The sequence below is a fragment of the Anas platyrhynchos genome, chromosome Z, assembly GCF_047663525.1.
Source record: "Anas platyrhynchos isolate ZD024472 breed Pekin duck chromosome Z, IASCAAS_PekinDuck_T2T, whole genome shotgun sequence".
In the NCBI taxonomy this organism is placed as follows: Eukaryota; Metazoa; Chordata; class Aves; order Anseriformes; family Anatidae; genus Anas; species Anas platyrhynchos.
Genome location: NC_092621.1, coordinates 32539409 through 32553057, shown reverse-complemented (window position 1 = coordinate 32553057; position 13649 = coordinate 32539409). Strand labels below are relative to the sequence as shown.

Below are 13649 nucleotides of genomic sequence, written 5' to 3'. Positions count from 1 at the left end.
TGGAACTTAATGATTTGTTTAACAGGATAAATCTATTTATCTCCAAATAGATTTTCATGATATTTCACTTGTTTACTAGATAAGGAGAATAAGGGAATATATCTGTTATTCCTGTGCAAAATAAAAATGGTATAAACATAAATTTATTATCAGGAACTTTTATATGAATAGATGCATGTTGCCAAGGTGATTTGTTGTTTTTTGTTTGTTTGTTTGTTTTATACCAAAACATTTTTACAATCATAATTCCAGGAAGGGAATATTTTTATTTAAGATATAGAAAAATAAGTTTTAATTTTTCTTCTTTTAGATAAAATTAGCATAACTAAGCATGGGTCTTGGATTTATATATATATATATATATATATATATATATATATATATATTTTTTTTCCAAATTATGGTTCACTAGGAAAAAAAAAATGTAGCCAACTTTTAAGAAAAAATGCATAATAAATATGATTAATGCAACACACACACAAAAATCTTTTCACTGTTAAATAAGAAAAAGAAAGAGAAATTACATTTTAAGTGATAATTTTGAAGGAAATTACAATTATTCAATTGCCTGAGTATGTTATAGTTTTACCCTGCAGTTTGACATTCAAATGATTAGATCACATTTTGAAGTAATTATTTTACCTCTTTAATAACATTTAAAAGTTGCTAAAAGGTTTCAGATTTCAAGAACATGAAACTGTCTCTGTTTATCTGGTGATATCGGATTGAAAAATCAATGAATTAATGAAGTTAGACTTAAGACTGTGAAGAAGGGGGACCTCAGATGTCAGTGTGGAGGCAACAGACACAAGGAGACCATACTGTCAGCTTTATTAAATCCTGTATCTTGTTATAGAAATTAATATTTTTTTTTTCTGCTTTCAAACCATCTTGTACTTCAAACCATCTTGAACATCATAGAATGTTTCAAGACCAGGTTGAATGAGACCCTGGCCAACTTGATCTAGTGGGTGACATCCCTGCCTATGGCAGGGGGTTTGGAACTAGATGATCTTTAAAGTCCTTTCCAACCCTATGATTCCATGATTCTATGATTCTGTGATTCTATGATTCTACTTGCACAGAGAGATTCTATGATTCTGTCTGCATAGAATGTATGTAATGTGAAAGAGAAGCGGGGTGGGATAAAAGGTTGTAAGTTTTGTTTGACTTTCTCTTTGATTTGTTCCCTGACATAGAAATGTGATGTGCCTTGCATAGATTTCTTAAAACCTGCAAATTATTTCTTTACTAGCTCTAATACTTTTGATTCCAGTGACCCAGTCATGAGAGCAAACAAATAACACAGTATCTATAATATCTAGTTATTTTATCTTTTTTATTATCTTATTGCAATTCTATATACACGTCTAAAATCATAATCTAAAGAAAAAAATATATATGAATTTAGATTTGTTTTGGTGCATTCTGAAGATACATGAGAGCAAGAAATTCTTGTTTGCTAGCAATTATTTTGGAGCAGTAGCTGGAAATATAACTCTTGCAGGCATCTCCAAGTTCTACTTTCACCTCCTTACACTCTATATAGTGGAAAATAGACCTTATTATTGTGTTATCAAGATCACTTAACAAAAGAGGCTTTGCACTGTCAGAAGCTTTCCAGTCCATATTCCTTTTCAGTGTTCTTATATTTCAATTGGATCAATTGGTATCACTACAGATATGCAAATTATACTTTATATATATTTTTATTTTATTTATTTATTTTTTTTTTCCAGGGAAAACTTGAAGAGTCTTACACTTTTCATCCTCCAGTCATTGATTTTTCTGTGTGGACACTGTGGTGAGGTGGTAAGTTGATTTAGATATATTTTTTATCAGTTAAAATGTCATTTCAGATTTAATTGGTAAAATACTATCCTTTTAGAGTTTACTGTGTCTGTGTAACAAAACTTGAGAATTGTCTTCCTTGTTTTCTTGGAAAACCACAAAATTTTAAGGCTACAATTAACTTGTTGTGTAGGAAGTCTGAGTTGTATCAGATTTAATCTATATTTATATCATATAAACAGCACATGTTCACATGTACTCACTGCCTACTTTCCAGAAATCCTAAGCCTCTGTATGTCTGGAAATCAGGTGATAACTGTAATTATTTACGTTGAGCTTGCATCCCTCAGCAATCTTTGATACTGACTTTTATCTTCATAGGTTTCACCCCACCCCATCCCCTACCCCTCACTACCACCACTATAGTATGACAACTGGATAAAGGCTTTTCTTTTCCTGAATACAAGAAAAACAGATAGATCTAAGAAGTGACTGTGTTCCCTGGCTGAGTAAATGTTATGTTTATATATAAACATATATATGTATAAATATATGTTTATAAATATTTCATATTTATTAAAATTATTTTATTATGTTTATATAATTTATGAATTTATGAGCTCAACTGATCTTGGCAACAAACTAATAACATGTACAACAGTCTAATTTATATACATTTTTTAGGGACAAGTGTGCTTTCTAAAAGAGATTTTTTATTTTTTTTTACTTTTAGACTCTTAGCAAAAATAACAGGAGTGATTGTGGTGGCCACGTTTCTATATGTTGACTGGACTAGTCATTGTTTAACTCACAATTCAGATAATCAAGGCTGTTGTTTTATGGTTTTATGTATTATAATTATTTTTTCCTGTTCTGCAGATGTTTAACTATCCTGAATATTTCATAGTCATTTTATTTTGCTACAGACTGAGAGTTAATGTTACTACTGGAGCTTGAGTACTAAAAAAATACATCTCTTGATCTTTCAGTGAGATGTCCTATGGCTTTTGCTGAGACAAACACTTTTTTTTTTTTTTAATGTGTATATATCCATTCATTAATAAAACCAGAATAAGAGTTTTACAACTTCAGTTGTACATCCTTATTATGTGAAAACAAAAATTGGCATTATATGGAGTGCATCAGTTGCAGAGCAAAGATGCTAAAATGTAGCATGAATTATTATTATTATTTACTTCTTTTATGTTCTCATTATTTTATGTTTTCATCATTTAAAAAATAAAAAGACTAAATCATATGTGATATTAAAATATAAAGATCACCCAGTCCTGAGTATGTTATTGTGTTAGTCTTCTGAATGGCTTCTGATTGTGATACCGATTGAGATATAATGTCATCTACTACATTTTTATCTGAAAACAAAAGTGATTTCCCACAAGCAGTGTCTATTTGAGTGATTATTAACAATAAAATTCCATTTAAATAAATAAATAAATAAAGATAAAATTGAAAGATTTTTTTCTTGCCTTTGAAAAATCAGTAGCAGATTAAAGTATGATATAATCATGACATCTGGTCATCCTCTAATTTACTTAGATAAAATATAAATTACTTTAATTGAAAGTAATAGGATTATCCCCTCTTTACTCCTACTGTAAAATTCTAAATAATTTCCATGCAGTAATGTATTTTGCCCAAATTAAAAAAGCATGTTCTTAAATCCTGTTCACATTCTTAAACTAAAATCCAATAAATTAAAATCCAGTTCATGTTTTACTTCTCTTTTACTAGTGTTTATTCGATTAAATGTGAAGTTAAAATTATTATTTACATTTCACACTTATCCCTGTTATTTCACACTTATCCCCAAGATACAGCTGCTATTTTCTTTTGAGACAGTAAACCTTGAAAAAAGGTATTTTCTTATAATTTTCTGTCTCTTTATCATTCACAAGAAATTTATTTGAATTAATCAATTATAATAAAAAGAGAATGGGAAGAAAATACTGGAAATAAATAAATGCATTACTCCAACTTATACCAAAGTTTTTATTATTTTAGCTTTGTTTTACAATTCACTTTTATAATTCCTAATTTAATGTTAGATATACAGTGAAAAACAATTTTCAATGTCCATATATTGTCTATTTCAAATGTTACGGAAAAAATCATTCTGAATTAAGCAAACTTCATATCCTGCAGATCTCCTGCATGTGTAAACTTAAATGAACACAAATTTTAATGATAATTGAGGTACTTCCAAAGGGAGAAAATATATCCTCATGATTTAAAATAAATGTCTTGTAGTTTATTAAAAATTTGGAAAGTGTACATATAAGCAAATAAGATGCAATATTTTACCTTTGTTGATCATAGGGAGAAAGAATAAACTTTGTAAGGTTATTTTGATAAAAATTATATTATAAGTAATAATACATGAGTATTAAATTAATGCATTAAAATTCTAGCACTGGCAGTTTTATAACATAGCAATCCAAAATTACAGCTTTAACCTCTATGCCACATTTCTGAAGACAGTCTAGATTGGTTGAGTTTGAACATTAACTTGACAGCTATTTAGTTCTCTGAAATGTGTTGGTGGAGTGAGTTCAAATGCTGAAGATAAAGAACCAGATTACAAAACAATTATGTCTTATGACAATGATTCACATCTTGCACATTGACCCTTCACAGGGTCAATGCCCAGATGTCTGTAGAGTCAACTCTACCTCAAATTAAAAATAGGTCTTGTGGATCAAAATTGTACATTGTGGAAAAAATAATCATCATTCCCCACACAGCTGACAGTACTTTAATTGTGGTTAAAAAAATCCATTTCATTTAGCCTCTTACATCAGCACAAAAGTCACTTTACCACTTAATTAAGTGGAGAAATTATGGAGAAAAAGAACTAGGGGGTAAGGGAAGATCAACTGACACCATCTACTTGGACTTGTGAAAAGCATTTGACACTGTCCTGCATGATATCCTTGCCTCTAGATTGGAGAGACATGGATTTGATGGATGGACCACTAAGTGGGTAAGGAACTTGCTGGATTCCTTTCGCACTGAAAGTGTTGCAGTCATCGGCTCTGTGTCCAGTAATAAGTGGTGTTCCTCAGGGGTCAGTACTGGGACTGGCTCTGTTTAAAGTCTATGTTGGTGACATGGAAAGTGTGCATCCTCAGCAAATTTACCAATGATTTCTCTGTTTTTTCATGCTTCTGTCATGAAGCTCTGCCTAAGGAAATAACACAATATAGAGTCATTATTTATGTTATGTTTTTGGTATATTTATAGACAACATACATTATTTGATGTAAAATTTCTGATGTTTTCTCTAAATGACATAAAACTCGCTGCAATTTCTGCTAATTCAGAAGTGTATTTCAAAGAAACAGTGTGTATTACAACTTTTCCACTGACTTTTCCTTTGAATTATTTTGAGTACTTTTCCCTTTGAGTGATGAATTTGTTCTGCTCCCTCTCTTTCTTCACTTGCTTAAATATTTATCTGAGATAGTAATAATAATTATAAAATGTAAGTAAGCAGCTGATAGCATACATATTTTTGTTGCTGACAAATTCAATTAAAGACATTACTAGCTAAACCAATTAAATAACAGGTAGCTCAGAAAAGCTCAGATCTGAATTATTGTTTCCCATAATAATTTCCCAAGTCATTAAGTTCATAAAAATCTTTTGAAACTGAAGCTCATAAAAATAAATTATGCCTTGGTAGTTTGTGGGTATTCTAGAGTGTAAAGCTGTGTGACTCCCATGCATAATGTTCCTGCTAATATTGTCCAGGTTGAAACAAAACTATAAATAGTATCTAGGTATTTTCATTATAAATGACTATTTTTAGGACTAGCTCTAGTATGGAAGGTTTCCCTAATCTCCCTGTCACTTGCCCCCCAAACATAACATTTTCTCTTCTTTTTTTATTTTGAACTCTTTTGGAGTGTTTATGAATGAAATAACAGCAGTCTTAATATACAATAACAAATAAAATCACTGAAATAAAGCCAGTAGCTTTTGAAACTCAGTAATTCAAAAGAGAGTCTAGAGAATTCTATTTCCAAAATTGTATTGTGAGTTCAAATTTTATCATTAAGAAAAATGCAAATGCTTGGGGGGAAGGGGGAGGTCTTGAGATTAAGATAGGGTGAAACTGTAATTTAAACATTTAGTTACTCTTTGATCAAACCTATTAAAAGCAACTAACCTAAGCCTAAACTAACCAGCCACAGAATTCTACAACTACGTAAGTGGGAAACACTTACAATGTAAACACTGTTTTTTGTTTGTTTGTTTGTTTTAAGAAGTATTTTAATGCACAATGCTGATTCAAAGAGAGTAAAGCTTTTCTTCATGAAAATTAAGAAAATCATTTTCTTCTGAAGAAAAGCAAGCACAAGAAAAATAAATAGTGTAAACTAGGAGAAACTGCTGCGCATCCAGGGATTATAAGACAGAACTACTGGGAACCAGGTGGTCATTCCTCTGCAGTTAAAATGTCTTCTGTTACCTCACTGTCTTGCGCATGGAGAAATTAAACATATGTCTGTTAAAATATCTGAAGGAAAATTTATATCCACTGAAGCTCAAAAAAAATTACTTCACATTATTTTTTTTCCCCCAAGTCTTTTCTACCAGAAAAGAAAGAAAAAGAGAATGCTTTGTAACCACCAGGTGTTGACAAAACAATTTTCACCTCCCCTGCTTCCACACAAATGTGGAAATATCTGATGTATAATTACTCCAGAACAGTAATTAAGCTCACATTAACCAAAACAACTTCACAGTCCACTACAGATGCTCATTAAGGTGAAGAAAGGTATAACTCTGCCTTTTTCAATTCAAGCTGTTTTAAAAGAGGCATGGGATACTGACTATTTTGCTTATCCTATGGGATAAGCACAGCTTCCTTTATAAAAGCTTAATTTTAGTAGAAGAAAAATGCTGTCTACTACATCTTTCATTATTCATGCTTTTTTTTTTTTTTTTTTTTTTTTTTTTTTAACTGTAACATATTTGATGAGTAGGTTTCTGAGAGGGACTAAAAGTTCCTGACACATTCAAACTATGATATAATTAAATAATGTATTTAATTTAATTGTATTTAATAAGTCTCTCTGAGAGAGATCTCAGAACTTGATTTGGAATATGTGATATTCTTTCCTTCATGTTAATCTTTATTCGGTGGGTAGATCTTCAAGGCTGAAAATATCAGTCACTATTGTCACTGACACTTATGATTTTTGTCTGACATTACGTTCATTAATATAGGTATGTTTTTTTGAATTACATTATTGAATGTATTTAAAGGTTAAGTAAACAGTAGTGTTACTACATATGAGTTTTTTTTGTTATATACAAGTTTATTAGTTGAAGTAGATCCTTTTGAAGATTGATTTTACTTAAGCTGATAAGCAAATTTATTTTTTCTTCCTGAAATATGTTCAATACAACTTTAAAGAAAATTTCATCTGGTTTCAGTGGAAATGGATGGTGATATCTGTCAATAAAATATTAAATAAATATTTTCTCCAGTCCTCAATGTGGAAAAAAAATGTGGTTGATATGAGTGTAATTTATTACAACACAAAAATTAAAGAATAACAAATGATAGTTATTAAACATGTTGACATTTTCAAGGAAAATAGACTTTAAATCATTAACTAGCAAAGAAATAAATATAAGTGGTAAAGAGTAAAAGTGAACAGTATCGTTCTTATGTGTGTTGGTGACCACAGTTTGAAATTGCCTTTCAGCTTTAAATAAAGGAATAAATAAATTGAAAGCAAGAAAACTAATTAACAGTTATAAATCTTTATGCTACACACCTTCATACTGTCCAAGGAAAGAGAACTTTGGGATTAAGTTTATAGTTATATAAAATATTTAGATATTTAGAGTGACAGTGATTAAAACTATTGCTTTCTGGGTTCCTTGAACTAATTTTTTTTGCCAGGGTTAAGATCTGAGTACTTGGATTATTTACACATTTCTCAGTATCTAGCAATACACCAGCAACTCATTAAGAATGATAGTTTCATTAAGAATGATGTTAGTTTCAGCTAATCTGCATAGGTTGGGAGACAGTGAACAAATGTCAAGTATGCATTTGCAGAACTACTGTCACCTGCAAAGGAAATATAGCTACTGGTGAAAGGGAAAAAGGAATGAAAATGGTGGTTTTATTTGTTTAAAACAGAAACATCCTTGTAAGAGTGTTGCATATGATTAGTTCAGGCAGATGTTGTACCTCATAAATGTAGCTGAGTGCTCTAAAATTCAGAAATAACCCAGGGACTTCACCATTGATAGAATTAACTGTGCCTCAAATACAAAGAGACAGCTACTAAAATGGATGTTTTCCAGTATGAACCATGCATTTGTAGAGGAATACAATGAATGATGAAGTTCTTAGAATATCTTTTAGCTTGCTAATGAGCATGTTCATGAACTGATGCATCCTTCAGTGTTTTAGAAATTAAGTTGTAACATCCTAGAATTGTTTCAAGACAGAAATAATGCTAGAACAGCCACAAAGAAATTAGTTACACTGCCACGAGATAATTCATTGACAAAAAATGTAGACAAGGAATTTCAAGTCTTTCTAGATGAGCTGAGATTGTCAGGATGTGAATTATCTGCATCTTTCAAAATCTGTGATTTATTTTTCCTGCTAGGAACACACTGGAAATTTAAAACAAGTGCATTAATATTATATCTTCCTCTTAAGTGCCTATCCACTAACTGAAATGAAATAATTCATTTTGCTTCCTTTCTTAATTCACATTTCTGCTGATCTCTCTTTACATATAACAGTTTTTAATGTATGCAAGTGATCATTGTGTTTTTCTACTGGTAAAATGCTTTGATACTGCTTTGAAAGTGTTTGAACAGTTTGTTAAGAGTATCATGCTGAGCTAGTGAAATCAATAGTCTTCATTGGTTGAAATTAGTGTTTGTACTGATAATGTATTACTTTGATAGGAAAAAATCTGAGGGCAATGGAATTATTTTCTGTAGTTTGTAGTTTGTTGCCCATAGAGGAATATGTTGTTCACCACAGTCTTTCTTGGACCATTCTTTCTTTCGTGATTTTATCCTATGGGATTTTTTCAAGGAAAGCCTTGAAGAGGCCAGAGCTTGCTCTCTTGAAGTTCAGATTTATTACCTTTATTTCTTCTCTGCTCCTTCCTCACTCTGTCATCTGAAGGTCATTGCAGCCAGAACTGCCTTTGGCTATCATATCCCCCCCCCCAAATCACTTGTGAGTACAAGGTCCAGCAGAGCATTCTCCTCAATGATTTCTTATCACTTGGGTCAAGACGTTGTTACTGATGCTTTCCAGGAATCTTCTGGATTGTTTACATTTTGTTGTGTTGTCTCTCCAGCATTGCAATAGCTGAAGTGCCCTGTGACAACTAGGGCATAGAAACATGAAGCTCTTATCTGTCCGTAGAAGACCTCGTATACTTGTTCCTCCTGATCAGGTGGTCTAGAGTGGACACACACCATTATCTTACCCATAGTGATCTGTTCTTTATTTCTTACCTGTTTTGTTGATTATATTTTATATTTTATTTGTATGACTCCAGGCTCTTTGTTTTTCAACCCTGATCAGCCTTTGTAGGGCTGCTGGTAACTCCCTCACAAATTGCTCCTACTATAAATCTCTTTTTATCAGATCGGTAACCCTCCTGGCAGAGATACCTTTGCCGCAATAAGGAGGTGGATCCCATCTCTCTAAAGCAGATGTTGACCCTCAGACAGAGTCCCATGGTTAGAGAAACCACAACCCATTTGCTGACACCAGCTATGCAAGCAGTTGCCAACATGTAGTATCACTACCCATCCTCTTAGAAAATTTCTCTTTACTAGGAGACTGAAGATTATAGCAGCCCAATGTCCCTGACTATCATGCTCAGAGCTCTGTAGTCACTTTTGATACCACTTCTGACAACATTATTGTTGTCCACATGGAAGAACATAAAGGGATCTTAGAGAATAAAACAAGATTAGGCAGTTTCTCCTCAAGAAAATTCCAGATCTGAGATCCCATCGGGCCCAAAGAGTCGTGGTATATGTAGTCAAGTCCAGTTGGAGGCCAGTCACTAGTGGCGTTCCCCAGGGCTCGGTGCTGGGGCCGGTCCTCTTTAATATCTTCATCAATGATCTGGATGAGGGCATTGAGTGCACCCTCAGTAAGTTTGCAGATGACACCAAGCGAGGTGCGTGTGTCAATCTGCTTGAGGGTAGGAAGGCTCGGCAGGAGGATCTGGATAGGCTGCACTGATGGGCTGAGGTCAACTGCATGAAGTTCAACAAGGCCAAGTGCTGGGTCCTCCACCTGGGGCGCAATAACCCCAAGCAGAGCTACAGACTGGGAGATGAGTGGTTGGAAAGCTGCCAGGCAGAGAAGGACCTGGGAGTGATGGTTGATAGTTGGCTGAATATGAGCCAGCAGTGTGCTCAGGTGGCCAAGAAGGCCAACAGCATCCTGGCTTGTATAAGAAACAGTGTGACCAGCAGGGCTAGGGAGGTGATCGTCCCCCTGTACTCGGCTCTGGTGAGGCTGCACCTCGAGTACTGTGTTCAGTTTTGGGCCCCTTGCTACAAGAAGGACATGGAGGTGCTTGAGCAGGTCCAGAGAAGGGCGACAAAGGTACCTTAAAGGAGGCTGTAGTGAGGTGGGGGTTGGTCTGTTCTTCCACATGCCTGGTGACAGGATGAGGGGGAATGGGCTTAAGTTGCGCCAGGGGAGTTTTAGGTTGGATCTTAGGAAGAACTTCTTTACCGAAAGGGTTGTTAGACATTGGAACAGGCTGCCCAGGGAAGTGGTGGAGTCACCATCCCTGGGAGTCTTTAAAAGACGTTTAGATGTAGAGCTTAGGGATATGGTTTATTGGGGACTGTTAGTGTTAGGTCAGAGGTTGGACTCGATGATCTTGAGGTCTCTTCCAACCTAGAAATTCTGTGATTCTGTGGTCTAAATTCCCTGGAAAACAGGTCAGTTAAGTGCCTCCACCCTCTACAGCAGGAAGCTACTAACTGCTATTCTCCTTAATGCTCCTCCTTAACGGGTCACATCAGTCTGTTCACATGCTTCACTTGAAACCACACCCAGCTCCTATTTAGCTTTCACAACTGTGAAGATTACTGAGTAAATTCACTGTGTGAAATATCTTGAGAAGACTTTTAGGTCTTTCATAGTCAATATCAGATAAGAGTTTTTGAAAGATTGATAATGATCACAACAGAATTTTCTAATAATTTAGAGATAGAAACTGGGACACCTTAAGATTAAAAATTAAGAAAGAAAAAAAAACTGCTCAAAAATAAATCTCTTTACCAGGAAGATCACAAATGACAAGATGGCATGAGAGAAGCTAATATACAGGGAAGGGGGAAGAGAGAGGAAGATGTCATATTTGCATTAGTAGTGAAAAGAAATGGAATGATACTGACTCATGGGAAGCTGAATCCACAATCAGTAAGATTGTAAAATAGGTATGTTTATTCATTGCTGGGCAGCACAGGGGGTAATGCCACCAAAGTCGTGTGCCTCTAACACGGCAACTTGCTTTGTTTACATGCAGTAAAGAGTTACATATGCATGAAGTTTCCCAGTACACCTATACATACGCATAACCTGTCCCCACTGAGTATTAAAACTAGCTACAAGAAGTCATTTCCATAAATTCCTCTTGGCTGTGCTTGCACAGTGCTTTGTGGTGGTGGGCTCTGAGGTTTGTGGGGATGAAGTAAGATGTCTTCATCAGGGTTGAACTTTTCACCTCATCTCTTTGCCATGCTCTCTGAGGCCTTGGTCACAATCTAGGCCATAAAGTTGTTTTGATCTGGATCTTGGGGTCCGAGGGGCTCCTGTTATCTTGAGGCCTTGCATGTTTGACATTCTTTATCTTTTCACTTTGTGAACAGTCCTCCTTATCTCAGACCCCTTGTTTAAAGTCTGAACCATGAGGTTGTTTTGATCTTGTTCTCGGGGTCCAAGGGGCTCCTGTTATCTGGAGGTCTAAGCACAGCACAAACATAGTACATCGCAAATGTAGCACATATTCATTCTTAATCAATCTCTTTCTAATTTCTAATTCCATGTTTCAATACTTTTGCATTTCTCAACATGTAAAGTTTCATGAACATTCCTAGTATCTTATTCCCTTCTGCTGCTTATCAGTGTTATAAATGAAGATAACAACTCAATCTGAATTTAGTAATATTCATAAAAGGCAAGTAAAATGAGCTGGGTGTACAGGAAGTCTACGCTCTACCAACACGCACACACAAACATCAAACTTTCTAAATATACAGAACATTACTTTTACATATTAAACCCAGGTACACCTATACATGTGTACAATCAGAAAATGTGTAAATTGAAACATAAACATGGCAAAATTTTCTGAATTCTGGCAAGTGTTTAACAAACCACCCTTTAAGTCTATTACTATTAATGTCCATGACTGAGGGAGCATAGTTGGAGATGGTAATCCTGGTTGAAGTGATCCCATATCTTCCACGACTTCATTAATTTTTCTCAGATCATGTAACAGTCTCCATTTTCCATTCTTTTTCTTGATTACAAACACTGGAGAGTTCCAGGGCTAGTCATGGGAACAATATGTCTCACTTTAAGTTGTTAAGCAACTCAGCATTCGGGCCTTATGTATCCTATTCTTTCCGGATCGAAGGGAAACATTTCCATATCCTTTTAGGCCCCCAGTAGGGCCTGGGTCAAAAGGAACGTTCGGGTCACCAGGGGGCATAACAGCCAGCAATGGCAGTAGTGGCAGGGGAGGCAATGGTGTAGCAGAAGGATCAGTAAACAAGCCCGCAGCTCCCTCACTGTCTGACAAACCACATGTTTCTGACTGTGGTCCCACACAGCTCTTTAAGGCCTCAGAGACTGCTCACCAGGTGCTGAGCAATCCCACTGCCACCTTGTTTTTAGTTGCAGAGTCCCACACCTTGACCTCAATTTGATCCCATATTGAAGGATCATAAACTGATTGTTAATAAAGAGAATAAGCTGTAAGGTTACCAGAACAGTCTTTGTTTCTAAGGACATTTCTAAGGTCCCCATGATGCGCAATTGCTTAGCAGCGCGGGGCAGTTGTGTGTGCTGGTCTGCTTCTCTCAGACTGAACTTCTTTCCAGCTCCATTGTGCCATTTCCAGCGACTTTCTACATGAACTTCTGTGAGCAGTTTGCTGAGTTTGGCTGAACCTGTCTTCATGAGGCAATCAATGTGCCTGTTCCTGTCCTGGTCTCTGTTCTGCTATCCCTATCTCCTGTCCCTATTCATTCCTTTTTTGTACTTCTTTATTGATGACATAACTTCATTGTATCATGTTGCCTTTTCATTTTGAGGACAGGTGCCCCTCTTACACCACAGTAGTCCTTTTCAAAACAACTTTTCATTGGTGTCCTGGTTTCAGTTAGAACAGAATTAATTTTCTTCCTAGTAGCTGGTGGAATGCTGTGTTTTGGCTTAGGATGAGAAGAGTGCTGATAACACCCCGATGCTTTAATTGTTGCAGAGCAGTGCTTATACTAAGCCAAGGACATTTCAGCCTTTTGCTCTGTCCTGCCAATGGGCAGGCTGGGGGTGCAGTAAGAGCTGGGAGGGGACAGACCCAGGACAGGTGACCCAAACTAGCCAAATTGGTATTCCATACCATCTGACGTCATGCTAAACAATATATAGGGGTGGCTAGCCGGGGGGAGGGGGCCGGACTGCTCGGGGTTAGGCTGGGCATTGGTCAGCGAGTGGTGAGCAATTGCATTGTGCATCACTTGTTTGTACATACTATTATTACTTTCGTATTATCACTATTGTATCATTATTATTATTATTGTTA

General features: G+C 35.3%; 1 long non-coding RNA gene across 10 annotated transcripts in view; it reads left to right on the top strand.

Annotated features, from left to right (window-relative positions):
• Nucleotides 1–13649, top strand: part of LOC113840240 (uncharacterized) — an 829451-nt gene that overhangs the window by 259428 nt on the left and 556374 nt on the right. For all 10 annotated transcript variants that reach the window (XR_011806072.1, XR_011806074.1, XR_011806073.1 and 7 more), the window contains exon 3: nt 1740–1812. This is a non-coding gene — a long non-coding RNA (uncharacterized lncRNA). The remainder of the gene's footprint in view (nt 1–1739; nt 1813–13649) is intronic.